An 18,880-nucleotide genomic window follows, 5' to 3' on the forward strand; every position below is an offset into this window, starting at 1 on the left:
GACATGTCTATTACTGCTGTCCCTGGAGACAGACATGTCTATTACTGCTGTCCCTGGAGACAGACAACATGTCTATTACTGTCTGGAGACAGACATTACTGCTGTCCCTGGAGACAGACATGTCTATTACTGATGTCCCTGGAGACAGACAACATGTCTATTACTGCTGTCCCTGGAGACAGACATGTCTATTACTGCTGTCCCTGGAGACAGACATGTCTATTACTGCTGTCCCTGGAGACAGACAACATGTCTATTACTGCTGTCCCTGGAGACAGACATGTCTATTACTGCTGTCCCTGGAGACAGACATGTCTATTACTGCTGTCCCTGGAGACAGACATGTCTATTACTGCTGTCCCTGGAGACAGACATGTCTATTACTGCTGTCCCTGGAGACAGACATGTCTATTACTGCTGTCCCTGGAGACAGACATGTCTATTACTGCTGTCCCTGGAGACAGACATGTCTATTACTGCTGTCCCTGGAGACAGACAACATGTCTATTACTGCTGTCCCTGGAGACAGACAACATGTCTATTACTGCTGTCCCTGGAGACAGACAACATGTCTATTACTGCTGTCCCTGGAGACAGACATGTCAGCTGTCCCTGGAGACAGACATGTCTATTACTGCTGTCCCTGGAGACAGACATGTCTATTACTGCTGTCCCTGGAGACAGACATGTCTATGTGTCCCTGGAGACAGACAACATGTCTATTACTGCTGTCCCTGGAGACAGACATGTCTATTACTGCTGTCCCTGGAGACAGACATGTCTATTACTGCTGTCCCTGGAGACAGACATGTCTATTACTGCTGTCCCTGGAGACAGACAACATGTCTATTACTGCTGTCCCTGGAGACAGACATGTCTATTACTGCTGTCCCTGGAGACAGACATGTCTATTACTGCTGTCCCTGGAGACAGACAACATGTCTATTACTGCTGTCCCTGGAGACAGACATGTCTATTACTGCTGTCCCTGGAGACAGACAACATGTCTATTACTGCTGTCCCTGGAGACAGACAACATGTCTATTACTGCTGTCCCTGGAGACAGACAACATGTCTATTACTGCTGTCCCTGGAGACAGACATGTCTATTACTGCTGTCCCTGGAGACAGACAACATGTCTATTACTGCTGTCCCTGGAGACAGACATGTCTACTGCTGTCCCTGGAGACAGACATGTCTATTACTGCTGTCCCTGGAGACAGACATGTCTATTACTGATGTCCCTGGAGACAGACAACATGTCTATTACTGCTGTCCCTGGAGACAGACATGTCTATTACTGCTGTCCCTGGAGACAGACATGTCTATTACTGCTGTCCCTGGAGACAGACAACATGTCTATTACTGCTGTCCCTGGAGACAGACATGTCTATTACTGCTGTCCCTGGAGACAGACATGTCTATTACTGCTGTCCCTGGAGACAGACATGTCTATTACTGCTGTCCCTGGAGACAGACATGTCTATTACTGCTGTCCCTGGAGACAGACATGTCTATTACTGCTGTCCCTGGAGACAGACATGTCTATTACTGCTGTCCCTGGAGACAGACATGTCTATTACTGCTGTCCCTGGAGACAGACAACATGTCTATTACTGCTGTCCCTGGAGACAGACAACATGTCTATTACTGCTGTCCCTGGAGACAGACAACATGTCTATTACTGCTGTCCCTGGAGACATACAACATGTCTATTACTGCTGTCCCTGGAGACAGACAACATGTCTATTACTGCTGTCCCTGGAGACAGACATGTCTATTACTGCTGTCCCTGGAGACAGACATGTCTATTACTGCTGTCCCTGGAGACAGACATGTCTATTACTGCTGTCCCTGGAGACAGACATGTCTATTACTGCTGTCCCTGGAGACAGACATGTCTATTACTGCTGTCCCTGGAGACAGACAACATGTCTATTACTGCTGTCCCTGGAGACAGACATGTCTATTACTGCTGTCCCTGGAGACAGACATGTCTATTACTGATGTCCCTGGAGACAGACAACATGTCTATTACTGCTGTCCCTGGAGACAGACATGTCTATTACTGCTGTCCCTGGAGACAGACATGTCTATTACTGCTGTCCCTGGAGACAGACAACATGTCTATTACTGCTGTCCCTGGAGACAGACAACATGTCTATTACTGCTGTCCCTGGAGACAGACATGTCTATTACTGATGTCCCTGGAGACAGACAACATGTCTATTACTGCTGTCCCTGGAGACAGACATGTCTATTACTGCTGTCCCTGGAGACAGACAACATGTCTATTACTGCTGTCCCTGGAGACAGACATGTCTATTACTGCTGTCCCTGGAGACAGACATGTCTATTACTGCTGTCCCTGGAGACAGACAACATGTCTATTACTGCTGTCCCTGGAGACAGACATGTCTATTACTGCTGTCCCTGGAGACAGACAACATGTCTATTACTGCTGTCCCTGGAGACAGACATATCTATTACTGCTGTCCCTGGAGACAGACAACATGTCTATTACTGCTGTCCCTGGAGACAGACATGTCTATTACTGCTGTCCCTGGAGACAGACATGTCTATTACGGCTGTCCCTGGAGACAGACATGTCTATTACTGCTGTCCCTGGAGACAGACATATCTATTACTGCTGTCCCTGGAGACAGACAACATGTCTATTACTGCTGTCCCTGGAGACAGACATGTCTATTACTGCTGTCCCTGGAGACAGACATGTCTATTACGGCTGTCCCTGGAGACAGACATGTCTATTACTGCTGTCCCTGGAGACAGACATATCTATTACTGCTGTCCCTGGAGACAAAAAGACTGAACGACTGGGTCGAGTCCACAGAGACTGAACGACTGGGTCGTGTCCATAGATACAGAACAAATAGACTGAACGACTGGGTCGTGTCCATAGATACAGAACAAATAGACTGAACGACTGGGTCGTGTCCATAGATACAGAACAAATAGACTGAACGACTGGGTCGTGTCCATAGATACAGAACAAATAGACTGAACGACTGGGTCGTGTCCATAGATACAGAACAAAAAGACTGAACGACTGGGTCGTGTCCATAGATACAGAACAAATAGACTGAACGACTGGGTCGTGTCCATAGATACAGAACAAAAAGACTGAACGACTGGGTCGCGTCTCTAGCAACTCTAGATTTGTGTCGGGACTATATCTTGTGGAAGGATTAAATAGTATGAATAAATTAATCAAAATAATGCGTTTAATTAAAATACTTGAATCATTATCTGAATATGTTGGTAACCCGGTGTGTGGAGGATATATTTTCACGGGAGTTGTTAGGCCTATCCTCCAAACACCGGCTTTTCGGGTGTTATCACTTCATTTGAATCCAATTGTCTTTTAACCTTTGTAATATTCAACCTAGTCCCAAATGACACCCTATTCTCTATTCAGGGCAGGGCCGATAGGTCACTACTTCTGACCAGGACACTACTTCTGACCAGGGCCCATAGGACACTACTTCTGACCAGGACACTACTTCTGACCAGGGCCCATAGGGCACTACTTCTGACCAGGACACTACTTCTGACCAGGGCCGATAGGTCACTACTTCTGACCAGGGCCCATAGGGCACTACTTCTGACCAGGACACTACTTCTGACCAGGGCCCATAGGACACTACTTCTGACCAGGACACTACTTCTGACCAGGTCCCATAGGCACTACTTCTGACCAGGGCCCATAGGGCACTACTTCTGACCAGGGCCCATAGGGCACTACTTCTGACCAGGGCCCACCTGGCACTACTTCTGACCAGGGCCCACCTGGCACTACTTCTGACCAGGGCCCACCTGGCACTACTTCTGACCAGGGCCCACCTGGCACTACTTCTGACCAGGGCCCATAGGACACTACTTCTGACCAGGGCCCATAGGACACTACTACTGACCAGGGCACTACTTCTGACCAGGGCCCACCTGGCACTACTTCTGACCAGGGCCCATAGGACACTACTTCTGACCAGGGCCCATAGGACACTACTACTGACCAGGGCACTACTTCTGACCAGGTCCCATAGGGCACTACTTCTGACCAGGGCCCATAGGGCACTACTTCTGACCAGGGCCCACCTGGCACTACTTCTGACCAGGGCCCATAGGACACTACTTCTGACCAGGGCCCATAGGACACTACTACTGACCAGGGCACTACTTCTGACCAGGTCCCATAGGGCACTACTTCTGACCAGGGCCCACCTGGCACTACTTCTGACCAGGGCCCATAGGACACTACTTCTGACCAGGGCCCATAGGACACTACTACTGACCAGGGCACTACTTCTGACCAGGGCCCATAGGTCACTACTTCTGACCAGGGCACTACTTCTGACCGGGGCCCATAGGGCACTACTTCTGACCAGGGCACTACTTCTGACCAGGGCCCATAGGTCACTACTTCTGACCAGGGCCCATAGGACACTACTTCTGACCAGGGCCCATAGGAAACTACTTCTGACCAGGGCCCATAGGGCACTACTTCTGACCAGGGCACTACTTCTGACCAGGGCCCATAGGTCACTACTTCTGACCAGGGCCCATAGGTCACTACTTCTGACCAGGGCCCATAGGACACTACTTCTGACCAGGGCACTACTATAGACCAGGGTCCATAGGTCACTACTTCTGACCAGGGCTCATAGGACACTACTTCTGACCAGGGCCCATAGAACACTACTTCTGACCAGGGCCCACAGGACACTACTTCTGACCAGGGCCCATAGGTCACTACTTCTGACCAGGGCCCATAGGACACTACTTCTGACCAGGGCCCATAGGACACTACTTCTGACCAGGGCCCACAGGACACTACTTCTGACCAGGGCAGGATACAGAGGTTTATGGTCAGAAGTAGTGCGTTACGTAGGGAATATGTTGCCATTTGGGACACAGGCATGGAGTGGATTGAGGAATATCTTTGACATGCTTAGACCCATCCTATGCGCTGTTTCATCCATGAGGGGGGTGGAATGAGTGCACACGTTGGTGAGAAAGGTGAGGGGGACAGAGTTGAGCTGGGGCAGGCACTGAGACAGGAAGTAGACAAGAGGAGTTGCTCACCGGTTGGCTGTCTGTCTTCCTGAACCCGGCATAGACACTCCCATAGCCTCCGTGTCCAATCAGTTCTCCTTTCACATAGAGCTCCTCAAACCTCTCTACAACACACATGCGCACACACACACACACACACACACACACACACACACACACACACACAGCTCCCGTTACATACATACAGTATACTTCCCCACAAGAAAGAGCATTCTCATTATACACATAGACACAAGTATGACACACACATACGTGTCCATACATACCTCTGTGTATGTGGGTTGGTGCGCCTGTGCTCTCCAGGCTCCCCTCCTGGTTTTGAGTCCGCTCTGTGTGTGGGTCTTGGTTCTGAGTCCGCGATGTGTGTGTGTTCTGGTTCTGAGTCCGCTCTGTGTGTGGGTTCTGGTTCTGAGTCCGCTCTGTGTGTGGGTTCTGGTTCTGAGTCCGCTCTGTGTGTGGGTTCTGGTTCTGAGTCCGCTCTGTGTGTGGGTTCTGGTTCTGAGGTATCTGTTTATCCTGTGTGTTCTCCTGGTCTGCGTTAGGAGTGTGTTTGGTTATTTTCTGTGTGTGTGAGGCCTGTGTGTGTGAGGCCTCTGCTTGCTGTTTGTTACTACAAGTGTTGTGTGTGGTTGTAGGAGTGTGCTTGTTGGTGTGTGTGGTGGCCTGTGTGTGTGTGTTGTCAGTGGCGTCCTGTGTGTGTGTGTTGTCAGTGGCGTCCTGTGTGTGTGTGTTGTCAGTGGCGTCCTGTGTGTGTGTGTTGTCAGTGACGTCCTGTGTGTGTGTGTGGCGTGTCAGTGGCGTCCTGTGTGTGTGTGTTGTCAGTGGCGTCCTGTGTGTGTGTGTCAGTGGCGTCCTGTGTGTGTGTTGTCAGTGGCGTCCTGTGTGTGTGTGTTGTCAGTGGCGTCCTGTGTGTGTGTGTTGTCAGTGGCGTCCTGTGTGTGTGTGTTGTCAGTGGCGTCCTGTGTGGGTGTGTTCACTGGTGTGGGCAGGGCCGGTGTCTTTGTGTGTGTGTTGGTGTGTGTGTTAGCGGGAAGAGGTGTGTGTTTGTAGTGTATGCTGGGGATGTGTGTGTTAGCGGGAAGCGGTGTGTGTGTGTTGGTGTGTGTGTTAGCGGGAAGCGGTGTGTGTTTGTAGTGTATGCTGGGGATGTCTGGGTGTTGTGAGATGCTGGCCGATGTGTCTCTCCATCGGGTCATGCTGCGTGTTCCCAGGGCGGGGCCAAACGCCAGCCTCCTATAGCGTTCCAGCTCTTTGCAGAACCCCGCCCCTCCCTTCATGCGGTTTCTCTGTTTGGTCAGCTTGTGACTGGCAGACCGTTTGACTGGCAGGTTGCGGTGGTGTCCCGGCCCCTCCCTCCTCACCCCTCCTCTCTTCTTGGCATCTTTCTCTCTACCTGAGTCTTTCCTCCCCCATTCTTTCCCTCCCTCACCAGACAGTTCCCTCTTCCTCTTCTCTCCCCCAACCTTTTCCCCTTCCTCCTCTCCTTGCGCCTCATTGGCTGGGACCCAACAGGGGGAGGTGCAAACGGGAGGGGCTACTGGAAAACAGAAGCTACGATTCGTCAGTGCCTTAGCAACAGTCAGTGCCTTAGCAACAGTCAATACTTTACCAGTAACCAATAGGCTACGCTATCTTCTGTTTGATGCAATCAATCAATCAATTTGCCACTTATGCCATATAATAACCTAAACTAAACCAACCTAAACTAACCCAAACTAAAATAACCCAACCTAACCTAAACTAACCCAAACTAAACTAACCCAAACTAACCTGACCTAAACTAACCCCAACTAACCTAAACTAGTGTAGACCCTGACCCTGTGAAGGCTAAGTAGTCAAATCTAACCTAAACTAAACTAACCCAAACTAAACTAACCCAAACTAACCTAACCCAACCTACACTACACTAAACTAACCTAACCTAACCTAACCTAACCTAAACTAACCTAAACGAACCCAAACTAAACTAACCTAAACTAACCCAAACTAACCTAACCTAAACTAACCCAAACTAACCAACACTAAACTAACCTAAACTAGTGTAGACCCTGACCCTGTGAAGGCTAAATAGTCAAATCTAACCCAACCTAAACTAACCCAAACTAAACTAACCCAAACTAAACTAACCCAAACTAAACTAACCTAAACTAACCTAACCTACACTAAACTAACCTAAACTAACCCAAACTAAACTAACCTAAACCAATCTAACCTCAACTAACCTACACTACACTAAACTAACCTAACCTAACCTACACTACACTAAACTAACCTAAACTACAAATCTAACCTAAACTAAACTAACCTAAACTAACCCAAACTAAACTAACCTAAACCAATCTAACCTCAACTAACCTACACTAACCTAAACTAACCTAACCTACACTACACTAACCTAACCTAACCTAAACTAACCTAACCTAACCTAACCTACACTACACTAACCTAACCTAACCTAAACTACACTAACCTAACCTAACCTACACTACACTAACCTAACCTAACCTAAACTAACCTAACCTAAACTAACCTAACCTAACCTAACCTAACCTGACCTAACCTAACCTAACCTAACCTAAACTACACTAACCTAACCTAACCTACACTACACTAACCTAACCTAACCTAAACTAACCTAAACTAGCGTGGACCCTGACCCTGTGAGGGCTAAATAGTCAAATCTAACCTAAACTAACCTAAACTAGCGTGGACCCTGACCCTGCTAAGTAGTCAAATCTAGGAAGGAAAGATAGACAGAAGAGAAATAGACAAAGAAGAGACAGAGCAGAGAATCATACAATTATTTGTTTTTAACTACTGTATATAATGTAGTAAAGAGTGAGAGAGAGAAGAGAGTGAGAGTCAAGGGGAGAGAGAGTCAAGGAGGGAGAGAGTCAAGGGGAGAGAGAGTCAAGGAGAGAGAGAGTCAAGGAGAGAGAGAGAGAAGAGAGTGAGAGTCAAGGGGAGAGAGAGTCAAGGAGAGAGAGAGTCAAGGAGAGAGAGAGTCAAGGGGAGAGAGAGTCAAGGAGGGAGAGAGTCAAGGGGAGAGAGAGTCAAGGGGAGAGAGAGTCAAGGAGAGAGAGAGTCAAGGAGAGAGAGAGTCAAGGGGAGAGAGAGTCAAGGAGAGAGAGAGTCAAGGAGGGAGAGAGTCAAGGGGAGAGAGACTTTTAAAGGTAACAGTAGCCTATAGAAGTGAGGGTGTATTCTTGCCTTCACAAGCCGGGCTTGTAGTCATGTCTCCTTTCTCTTCCATCTCTCTGAGTCTGTGATTGGCAGAGACAGACAGACAGCAAATGCTTACAGGCACACGCCCTTACTGTCTGAAACACCCCTGTTATGACCTCAGCAGTGACGTCATAATGGAGTTCGACCAGAGAGCCAATGAGAGCAGCAACACTCTGAGCTCACTGTGATGTCATAATGGAGGTAGACCAGAGAGCCAATGAGAGCAGCAACACTCTGAGCTCAGTGTGATGTCATAATGCAGGCAGGTGAGAGTAGAACTCTAACATTGTACTAATATGATCCTTACCTGAGACTCTGACCATGCCAGAAACTGCGGCTACATGACGTTCACAATCCAAGATAAATACATTGATTTATCACAGATAAACAGATAGAATTGACTGATTAATTTATCTCTACGGGAACACAACTCTGAAAGGTGATGTCATAACAATCTATTGATCAAATATTTCAAAGGAGAATCGATCAAATAATTATTGATGTTCCATGTTGCACAGTTACTTACCTAGTCTGTAACATTGTCCCCAGGCCATTGTCCATAGCACATCAACTCAGCAAAAAAAGAAACGTCCCTTTTTCAGGACCCTGTCTTTCAAAGATAATTCGTAAAAATCCAAATAACTTCACAGATCTCCATTGTAAAGGGTTTAAACACTGGTTCCCATGCTTGTTCAATGAACCATAAACAATTAATGAACATGCACCTGTGGAACGGTCGTTAGCTTCTTATGGCTGCAGGGGCAGTATTGAGTAGCTTGGATGAAAGGTGCCCATACCAAACGGCCTGCTCCTCAGTCATAGTTGCCAATATTTGCATATTATTATTAGTATTGGATAGAAAACACTCTGAAGTTTCTAAAACTGTTTGAATTATGTCTGTGAGTATAACAGAACTCATATTGCAGGCAAAAACCTGAGAAATTCCACTTCCTGTTTTTTTTTTCTAGGGGTGGCAGATTTTCAACCAAGGTCTCATTGAAATTACAGAGAGATATGGATGAGTTTTCTCTTCCTACGCCTTCCACTAGATGTCAACAGTCAGTAGAACTTTGTCTGATGACTCTAATGTCAAGGGGGGTCGATTGACACAGGAAATAGTCACCACTGCCATGAGTGGACCATGCTTTCACCAGGCGCGTTCACAGGGGAAGGACCTGCGTTCCATCGCTCATCTGAAGTCATTCTAATTCTCCGGTTGGAACGTTATTCAAGATGTATGTAAACAACATTCTAAAGATGGATTCAGTACATCGTTTGACATGTTTCTACTGACTGTTACGGAACCTTTGGACCTTTCGTAACGTTATAGTGAACGCGCTTTGCTTACCAAACCCGCTAACCAAAGTAGCTAATTGGACATAAATAACAGACATTTTCGAACAAAGCATTTATTGTGGACCTGGGATTCCTAGGACTGCATTCTGGTGAAGTTCATCAAAGGTAAGGAAACATTTATCATGTATTTTCTGGTTTCTGTTGACTCCAACATGGAGGCTAATTTGGCTACTGTTCTGAGCGCATTCATTTTATCTTTATTTATGCTTTTTGTGAATGCTGTAATTTACTGGAAAATGTCTGTGCTTATTGTGGTTTGGTGGAGACCTAACAAAATCGTTTGTAGTGCTTTTGCTGAAAAGCCAATTTGAAATCGGACACTTTGGTGGGATTAACAACGAGAATAGCTTTAAAATTATATAATACACGTATGTTTTAGGAATTGTAATTATGAGATTTCTGTGGTTTGAATTTGGTGCCCTCTATTTTCACTGGTAGTTGTCATATCGATCCTGATATCGGGAGTGCAGCCTTAACAGGTTTTTAAGACACTAACAGCTTACAGACGGTAGGAAATTAAGGTCACGGTTATGAAAACTTAGAACACTAAAGAGGGCTTTCTACTGACTGAAAAACACCAAATGAAAGATGCCCAGGGTCCCTGCTCATCTGCGTGAACGTGCCTTAGGCATGCTGCAAGGAGGCATGAGGACTGCAGATGTGGCCAGGGCAATACATTGCAATGTCCTTACTGTGAGATGACTAAGACAGCCCTACAGGGAGACAGGACCGACAGCTGATCGTCCTCGCAGTGGCAGACCATGTGTAACAACACCTGCACAGGATCAGTACATCCGAACATCACACCTGCGGGACAGGTACAGGCTGGCAACAACTGCCAGAGTTACACCAGGAACGTACAATCCCTCCATCAGTGCTCAGACTGTCCGCAATAGGCTGAGAGAGGCTGGACTGAGGGCTTGTAGGCCTGTTGTAAGGCATGTCCTCACCAGACATCACCGGCAACAACGTCACCTATGGGCACAAACCCACCGTTGCTTGACCAGACAGGACTAGCAAAAAGTGCTCTTCACTGATGAGTCACGGTTTTGTCTCACCAGGGGTGATGGTTGGATTCGTGTTTATCGTTGAAGGAATGAGCGTTACACCGAGGCCTGTACTCTGGACAGGGATCGATTTGGAGTTGGAGGGTCCGTCATGGTCTGGGGTGGTGTGTCACAGCATCATTGGACTGAGCTTGTTGTCATTGCAGGCAATCTCAACGCTGTGCGTTACAGGGAAAACATCCTCCTCCCTCATGTGGTACCCTTCCTGCAGGCTCATCCTGACATGACCCTCCAGCATGACAATGCCACCAGCCATACTGTTCGTTCTGTGCGTGATTTCCTGCAAGACAGGAATGTCAGTGTTCTGCCATGGCCAGCGAAGAGCCCAGATCTCAATCCCATTGAGCACGTCTGGAACCTGTTGGATCGGAGGGTGAGGGCTAGGGACATTCCCCCCAGAAATGTCTGGGAACTTGCAAGTGCCTTGGTGGAAGAGTGGGGTAACATCTCACAGCAAGAACTGGCAAATCTGGTGCAGTCCATGAGGAGGAGATGCACTGCAGTACTTAATGCTGGTGGCCACACCAGATACTGACTGTTACTTTTGATTTTGACCCCCCCCCTTTGTTCAGGGACACACTATTCCATTTCTGTTAGTCACATGTCTGTGGAACTTGTTCAGTTTTGTTATGTTCATACAAATATTTACACATGTTAAGTTTTCTGGAAATAGACACAGTTGACAGTGAGAGGACGTTTTGGGAGTGGCCTACTGAGTAAAATATTTGTCATCATTTGATTTTAGCGAATCACACGTTTGTGGGACATAATTGTTTGCTAGATTAAGCCAATGAGCTTCTTCTGCTAAAGATAGAGTTGGATAAATGTAGATAACCTTAGATATTTTCTCAGTGATTTCTACACGATGCTAACCTCAACATTAAAACCTTCAATACAAATACAAATTATATACCTAAATCCTTGATTTGGACAAAATGACCTGAATGGACAATTACTACTAAGAAAACACTTCTAACAAACCAAAATCTGGATTGTGTGGACCAGCTACGAAAAATATAGATGAAAACTCTCTGGGTAGATAGTGTGGCCTACAGTCTACTTTCTCTTTGCTCTTGTTTTCCTTAATAGGATGTCGGTGGGCGAAGCCGGGAGAGTCGTCAGTGAAATGGGCTCGGGTGTGTCCCAGGATAAATGCACCTCTTCCCCATTCATTGGGGAGACTCTCCATGCAGACAGACAGATTTTGGTTGTGGCATTTTTGTAGCAACAGAGCAACGGACACCCTCCCAGACCAGCGAGACACCCTCCCAGACCAGCGAGACACCCTCCCAAACCAACGAGACACCCTCCCAGACCAGCGAGACACCCTCCCAGACCAGCAAGACACCCTCCCAGACCAGCGAGACACCCAGACCAACGAGACACCCTCCCAGACCAACGAGACACCTTCCCAGACTAGCGAGACACCCTCCCAGACCAGCGAGACAACTTCCCAGACCAGCGAGACACCCTCCCAGACCAGCGAGACACCCTCCCAGACCAGCGAGACAACCTCCGGAAGGACCTGCACCGATAGAACCCACGCCCCATCCTGCAACAGGCCCAACTCCCACTATTACACCCCCAAGCCCCATCCTGCAACAGGCCCAACCCCCACTATTACACCCCCCAACCCCACTATTACACCCCCAACCCCCACTATTACACCCCTCCCAAGCCCCATCCTGCAACAGGCCCCACCCTCACTATTACACCCTCCCAACCCCCACTATTACACCCCTCCCAAGCCCCATCCTGCAACAGGCCCCACCCTCACTATTACACCCTCCCAACCCCCACTATTACACCCCTCCCAAGCCCCATCCTGCAACAGGCCCAACCCCCACTATTACACCCCTCCCAAGCCCCATCCTGCAACACACCCCATCCTGCAACCCCCACCCTCACTATTACACCCCTTCCAAGCCCCATCCTGCAACAGGCCCAACCCCACTATTACACCCCCACCCCCCCAGCCCCATCCTGCAACAGGCCCAACCCCCACTATTACACCCCCCAACCCCCATTATTACACCCCCAAGCCCCATCCTGCAACAGGCCCAACCCCCACTATTACACCCACCCCAAGCCCATCCTGCAACAGGCCCAACCTCCACTATTACACCCCCCCAACCCCCACTATTACACCCTCCCAACCCCCACTATTACACCCCCACCCCCAGCCCCATCCTGCAACCGGCCCAACCCCACTAATACACCCCCAATGCCCCATCCTGCAACAGGCCCAAGCCCCACTATTACACCCCCAAGCCCGATCCTGCAACAGGCCCAACCCCCACTATTACTTCCCCCAAGCCCCATCCTGCAACAGGCCCAACCCCCACTATTACACCCCCCCCAAGCCCCATCCTGCAACAGGCCCAACCCCCAATATTACACCGCCCCATCCTGCAACAGGCCCAACCCCCACTATTACACCCCCCCAAGTCCCATCCTACAACCTAAGAGGTATGTATCAGATGCTCAACATGCTCTGCTCAAACCTACTGTGATGGTCCGGGTCTAAAACACACTAAAACAACACTAGACACTTTATGGAACCCACAGCTTTTACTACTTCTCATCCTGGAATATACAAGGTCTGAGGTCTTCTCCCTTTGGCTTAAAGAGCAGGAACCCAGACTTCATCAAAGAAATTGAAAATACAGACATTGTCATCCTACAAGAAACATGGTATAAAGGAGATGGACCCACTGGTTGCCCTCTAGGTTACAGAGAGCTGGTAGTCCCATCCACCAAACTACCAGGTTGGTGGTATAGAGGAGATGGACCCACTGGTTACCCTCTAGGTTACAGAGAGCTGGTAGTCCCATCCACCAAACTACCAGGTTGGTGGTGGACCCACTGGTTAGGTTACAGAGAGATGGACCCACTGGTTACCCTCTAGGTTACAGAGAGCTGGTAGTCCCATCCACCAAACTACCAGGTTGGTGGTATAGAGGAGATGGACCCACTGGTTACCCTCTAGGTTACAGAGAGCTGGTAGTCCCATCCACCAAACTACCAGGTTGGTGGTATAGAGGAGATGGACCCACTGGTTACCCTCTAGGTTACAGAGAGCTGGTAGTCCCATCCACCAAACTACCAGGTTGGTGGTATAGAGGAGATGGACCCACTGGTTACCCTCTAGGTTACAGAGAGCTGGTAGTCCCATCCACTAAACTACCAGGTGTGAAACAGGGAAGGGACTCAGGGGGCATGCTCATTTGGTATAGAGCAGACCTAACTCACTTCTTTAAATTAGATTAAATTAAATTAAATTAGTTAAAACAGGAACATTGTACACCTGGTTAGAAATTATTAAGCAAATAATCTCAACAGAGAAAAATATCCTCCTGTGTGCCACCTATATCCCCTCAATATAATCCCCATTCTTTAACGATAACAGCTTCTCCATCCTGGAGGGGGAAATCAATCATTTCCAGGCCCAGGGACATGTACTAGTCTGTGGCGACCTAAATGCCAGAACTGGACAAGAACCTGACACCCTCAGCACACAGGGGAACAAACACCTACCTGGAGGTGACAGCATTCCCTCCCCCATATGCCCCCCTAGGCACAACTATGACAACATAACCAACAAAAATGGGTCACAACTCCTGCAGCTACGTCGCACGCTGGGTATGTACATAGTCAATGGGAGGCTTCGAGGGGACTCCGACGGTAGGTACACCTATAGCTCTGTTACATCCTGGGTATGTACATAGTCAATGGGCTTCGAGGGGACTCCTACGGTAGGTACACCTATAGCTCTGTTACATCCTGGGTATGTACATAGTCAACGGTAGGCTTCGAGGGGACTCCTACGGTAGGTACACCTACAGCTCTGTTACATCCTGGGTACGTACATAGTCAATAGGCTTCGAGGGGACTCCTACGGTAGGTACACCTACAGCTCTGTTACATCCTGGGTATGTACATAGTCAATGGTAGGCTTCAAGGGGACTCCTACGGTAGGTACACCTACAGCTCTGTTACATCCTGGGTATGTACATAGTCAATGGTAGGCTTCAAGGGGACTCCTACGGTAGGTTCACCTACAGCTCTGTTACATCCTGGGTATGTACATAGTCAACGGTAGGCTTCGAGGGGACTCCTACGGTAGGTTCACCTACAGCTCTGTTACATCCTGGGTATGTACATAGTCAACGGTTGGCTTCGAGGGGACTCCGACGGTAGGTTCACCTACAGCTCATCTCTTGGTAGTAGCACTGTACATTTCTATATTACTGCCCTCAACCCAGAGTCTCTCAGAGCATTCACAGTCAGCCCACTGACACCCCTATCAGATCACAGCAACATCACAGTCTACTTGAACAGAGCAATACTCAACTATGAGGCATCAAAGCCAAAGGACCTGAATAATATTAAGAAATTCATGGATGGAAGGAAAGCCGTGTGGAAACCTACCAACAAACAATTAGGCAACAACAAATTCAATCCCTTTTAGACAATTTCCTGGGTAAAACGTTCCACTGTAATAGTGAAGGTGTAAACTTGCAGTAGAAAACCTAAAACAGTATATTTGACTTCTCAGCTTCCCTATCAAATAAAAAAAAATGCAAGCAGACAACCTAAGAAAATCAACAACAATGACAAACAGTTTGATGAAGAACACAAAAACCTTAGAAAGAAATTGAGAAACCTCAAAAACATAGAGACCCAGAAAACCTGAGCCTAAACCTTCACTATGGTGAATCACTAAAACAATACAGAAATATACTACGGAAAAAGAAGGAACAGCATGTCAGAAATCAGCTCAATTTAATTGAAGAAGAAACCACTTCTGGGAAAATTGGAAAACTCTAAACAAACAACAACACAAAGAGTTATCTATCCAAAATGGAGATGTGTGGATTAACCACTTCTCCAATATTTTTGGCCCTATAACAGAGAACAAACAGCAAAAACATCTACATGATCAAATACAAATCTTAGAATCAACTATTAAAGACGACCAGAACCCACTGGATTCTCCAATTACCATGAATGAACTACTGGACAAAATACAAACCCTCCAACCCAAAAAGTCTTGTGGTGTTGATGGTATCCTAAATGAAATGATAAAATATACAGACCACAAATTCCAATTGGCTATACTAAAACTATTTAACATCATCCTTAGCTCTGGCATCTTCCCCAATATTTGGAACCAAGGACTGATCACCCCAATCCACAAAGTGGAGAAAAATTTGAGCCGTGGGATATGTCAACAGCAACCTTTGGGGAAATCTTCTGCATTATTATTAACAGCAGACTCGTACATTTCCTCAGTGAAAACAATGTACTGAGCAAATGTCAAATGGGCTTTTTACCAAATTACCGTACGACAGACCACGTATTTACCCTGCACACCCTAATTGACAAACAAACCAACCAAAAGAAAGGCAAAGTCTTCTCATTCTTTGAAAAGCTTTTGACTCAATGTGGCATGAGGGTCTGCTATACAAATTGATGGAAAGTGTTTGGGGAAAAACATACAACATTATAAAATCCATGTAAACAAACAACAAATGTGTGGTTAAAATTGGCAAAAAAACACACACATTTCTTTCCACGGTGCCGTGGGGTGAGACAGGGATGCAGCTTAAGCCCCACCCTCTTCAACATCTATATCAACGAACTGGCGCAGGCACTAGAAAAGTCTGCAGCACCTGGCCTCACCCTACTAGAATCTGAAGTCAAACGTCTGCTGTTTGCTGATGATCTGGTGCTTCTGTCCCCAACCAAGGAGGGCCTACAGCAGCACCTAGATCTTCTGCACAGATTCTATCAGACCTAGGCCCTGACAGACCTGGACCCTGACAGACCTGGGCCCTGACAGACTTGACAGACCTGGGCCCTGACAGACCTGGGCCCTGCCAGACCTGGGCCCTGACAGACTTGACAGACCTGGGCTCTGACAGACCTGGGCCCTGACAGACCTGGGCACTGACAGACCTGGGACCTGACAGACCTGGGCTCTGACAGACCTGGGCCCTGACCGTAAATCTCTGTAAGACAAAAATAATGGTGTTCCAAAAAAAGGACCACGAATACAAATTCTATCTAGACACCGTTGCCTTAGAGCACACAAAAAACTATACATACCTCGGCCTAAACATCAGCACCACAGGTAACTTCCACAAAGCTGTGAACGAGCTGAGAGACAAGGCAAGAAGGGCCTTCTATACCATCAAAAGGAACAAAAAATTCGACATACAATTAGGATCTGGCTAAAAATACTTAAATCAGTTTGCCCATTGCCCTTTATGGTTGTGAGGTCTGGGGTCCGCTCACCAACCAAGAATTCACACAATGGGACAAACACTAAATTGAGACTGCATACAGAATTTTGCAAAACTATCCTCTGTGTACAACGTAAAACACCAAATAATGCATTCAGAGCAGAATTAGGCCGATACCTGCTAATTATCAAAATCCAGAAAAGAGCTGTTAAATTCTACAACCATAACAAACCTTCAATAATAAATTCATCACATACAGAGAGATGAACCTGGAGAAGAGTCCCCTAAGCAAGCTGGTCCTGGGGCTCTGTTCACAAACACAAACACACCCCACAGAGCCCCAGGACAGCAACACAATTAGACCCAACCAAATCATGAGGAAACAAGAAGATAATTACTTGACACATTGGAAAGAATTAAACTAAAAACAGAGCAAACTAGAATGCTATTTGGCCCTAAACAGAGAGTACACAGCGGCAGAATACCTGACCACTGTGACTTACCCAAACTTAAGGAAAGCTTTGACTATGTACAGACTCAGTGAGCATAGCCTTGCTATTGAGAAAGGCCACCGTAGGCAGATCTGGCTCTCAAGAGAAGACAGGCTATGTGCACACTGCCCACAAAATGAGGTGGAAACTGAGCTGCACTTCCTAACCTCCTGCCAAATGTATGACCATATTAGAGACACATATTTCCCTTAGATTACAGAGATCCACAAAGAATTCAAAAACAAATCCAATTTGGATAAACTCCCATATTTTCTGGGTGAAATACCACCGTGTGCATCACAGCAGCAAGATGTTGACATGTTGACATTGAATCTGATAGTCATTCTGACCTTTACCCCAGCTCTTACAGCTCAGTGTGTGTGTGTGTGTGTGTGTGTGTGTGTGTGTTTGTGTGTTTTATAATGATAACCCCCCTGTAAAGTACAGGATAAGCTGCCAACTACACACATTATTTACATTACTGAGAGGACCTTGGCTTCAGACACACACCACAGGGCTCGTGGTAATGGCTGGGGTGGAATTAGTGGAATGGTATCAAATGCCCTCCAACGAACCATCAACCATCGTAATACCCTGTATATAGCCTTCACATTGACTCTGTCCCTGTACCCCCTGTATATAGTCTCCACATTGACTCTGTACCGGTACCCCCTGCATATAGCCTCCACATTGACTCTGTACCGGTACCCCCTGTATATAGTCTCCACATTGACTCTGTACCGGTACCCCCTGTATATAGCCTCCACATTGACTCTGTACCGTAATACCCTGTATATAGCCTCCACATTGACTCTGTACCGTAATACCCTGTATATAGCCTCCACATTGACTCTGTACCCCCCTGTATTTGTTATTTTACTGCTGCTCTTTAATTACTTGTTACTTTTATTTTTTTGGAACTGCACTGTTGGTTAGGGGCTCGTGAGTCAGCATTTCACTGTAAGGTCTACTAAGCCTGTTGTGTTCAGCATTTCACTGTGAGGTCTACTACACCTGTTGTATTCAGCATTCACTGTAAGGTCTACTAAGCCTGTTGTGTTCAGCATTTCACTGTAAGGTCTACTAAGCCTGTTGTATTCAGCATTTCACTGTAAGGTCTACTACACCTGTTGTATTCAGCATTTCACTGTAAGGTCTACTACATCTGTTGTATTCAGCATTTCACTGTACGGTCTACTACACCTGTTGTATTCAGCATTTCACTGTAAGGTCTACTACACCTGTTGTATTCAGCATTTCACTGTAAGGTCTACTACACCTGTTTTATTATTTTATTTTATTTGAAATACATCAAACATATGGCTTAATGCAATTCCATTCGCTCCATTCCAGACCTTATTATGAGCTGTTATTCCCTCAGCAGTTTCCTGTTTCCAC

The 18,880-nt window shown here is 47.0% G+C and overlaps 1 protein-coding gene across 1 annotated transcript in view; it reads right to left on the minus strand.

Moving 5' to 3' along the window:
• The window catches only part of LOC112226511 (serine/threonine-protein kinase pim-2-like), a 22,313-nt gene extending 16,590 nt beyond the window's left edge, over nucleotides 1-5,723 (minus strand). Inside the window, exons 1-2 of the mRNA XM_042308291.1 lie at nucleotides 5,362-5,723; nucleotides 5,105-5,199 (exon numbers count right to left, since the gene is read on the minus strand). The gene's annotated coding sequence lies outside the window, so the exon portion shown is untranslated. The remainder of the gene's footprint in view (nucleotides 1-5,104; nucleotides 5,200-5,361) is intronic.
• Between the last annotated feature and the right edge of the window lie 13,157 nt (nucleotides 5,724-18,880).

This window comes from Oncorhynchus tshawytscha, linkage group LG28 (assembly GCF_018296145.1).
Source record: "Oncorhynchus tshawytscha isolate Ot180627B linkage group LG28, Otsh_v2.0, whole genome shotgun sequence".
NCBI classification, from domain to species: Eukaryota; Metazoa; Chordata; class Actinopteri; order Salmoniformes; family Salmonidae; genus Oncorhynchus; species Oncorhynchus tshawytscha.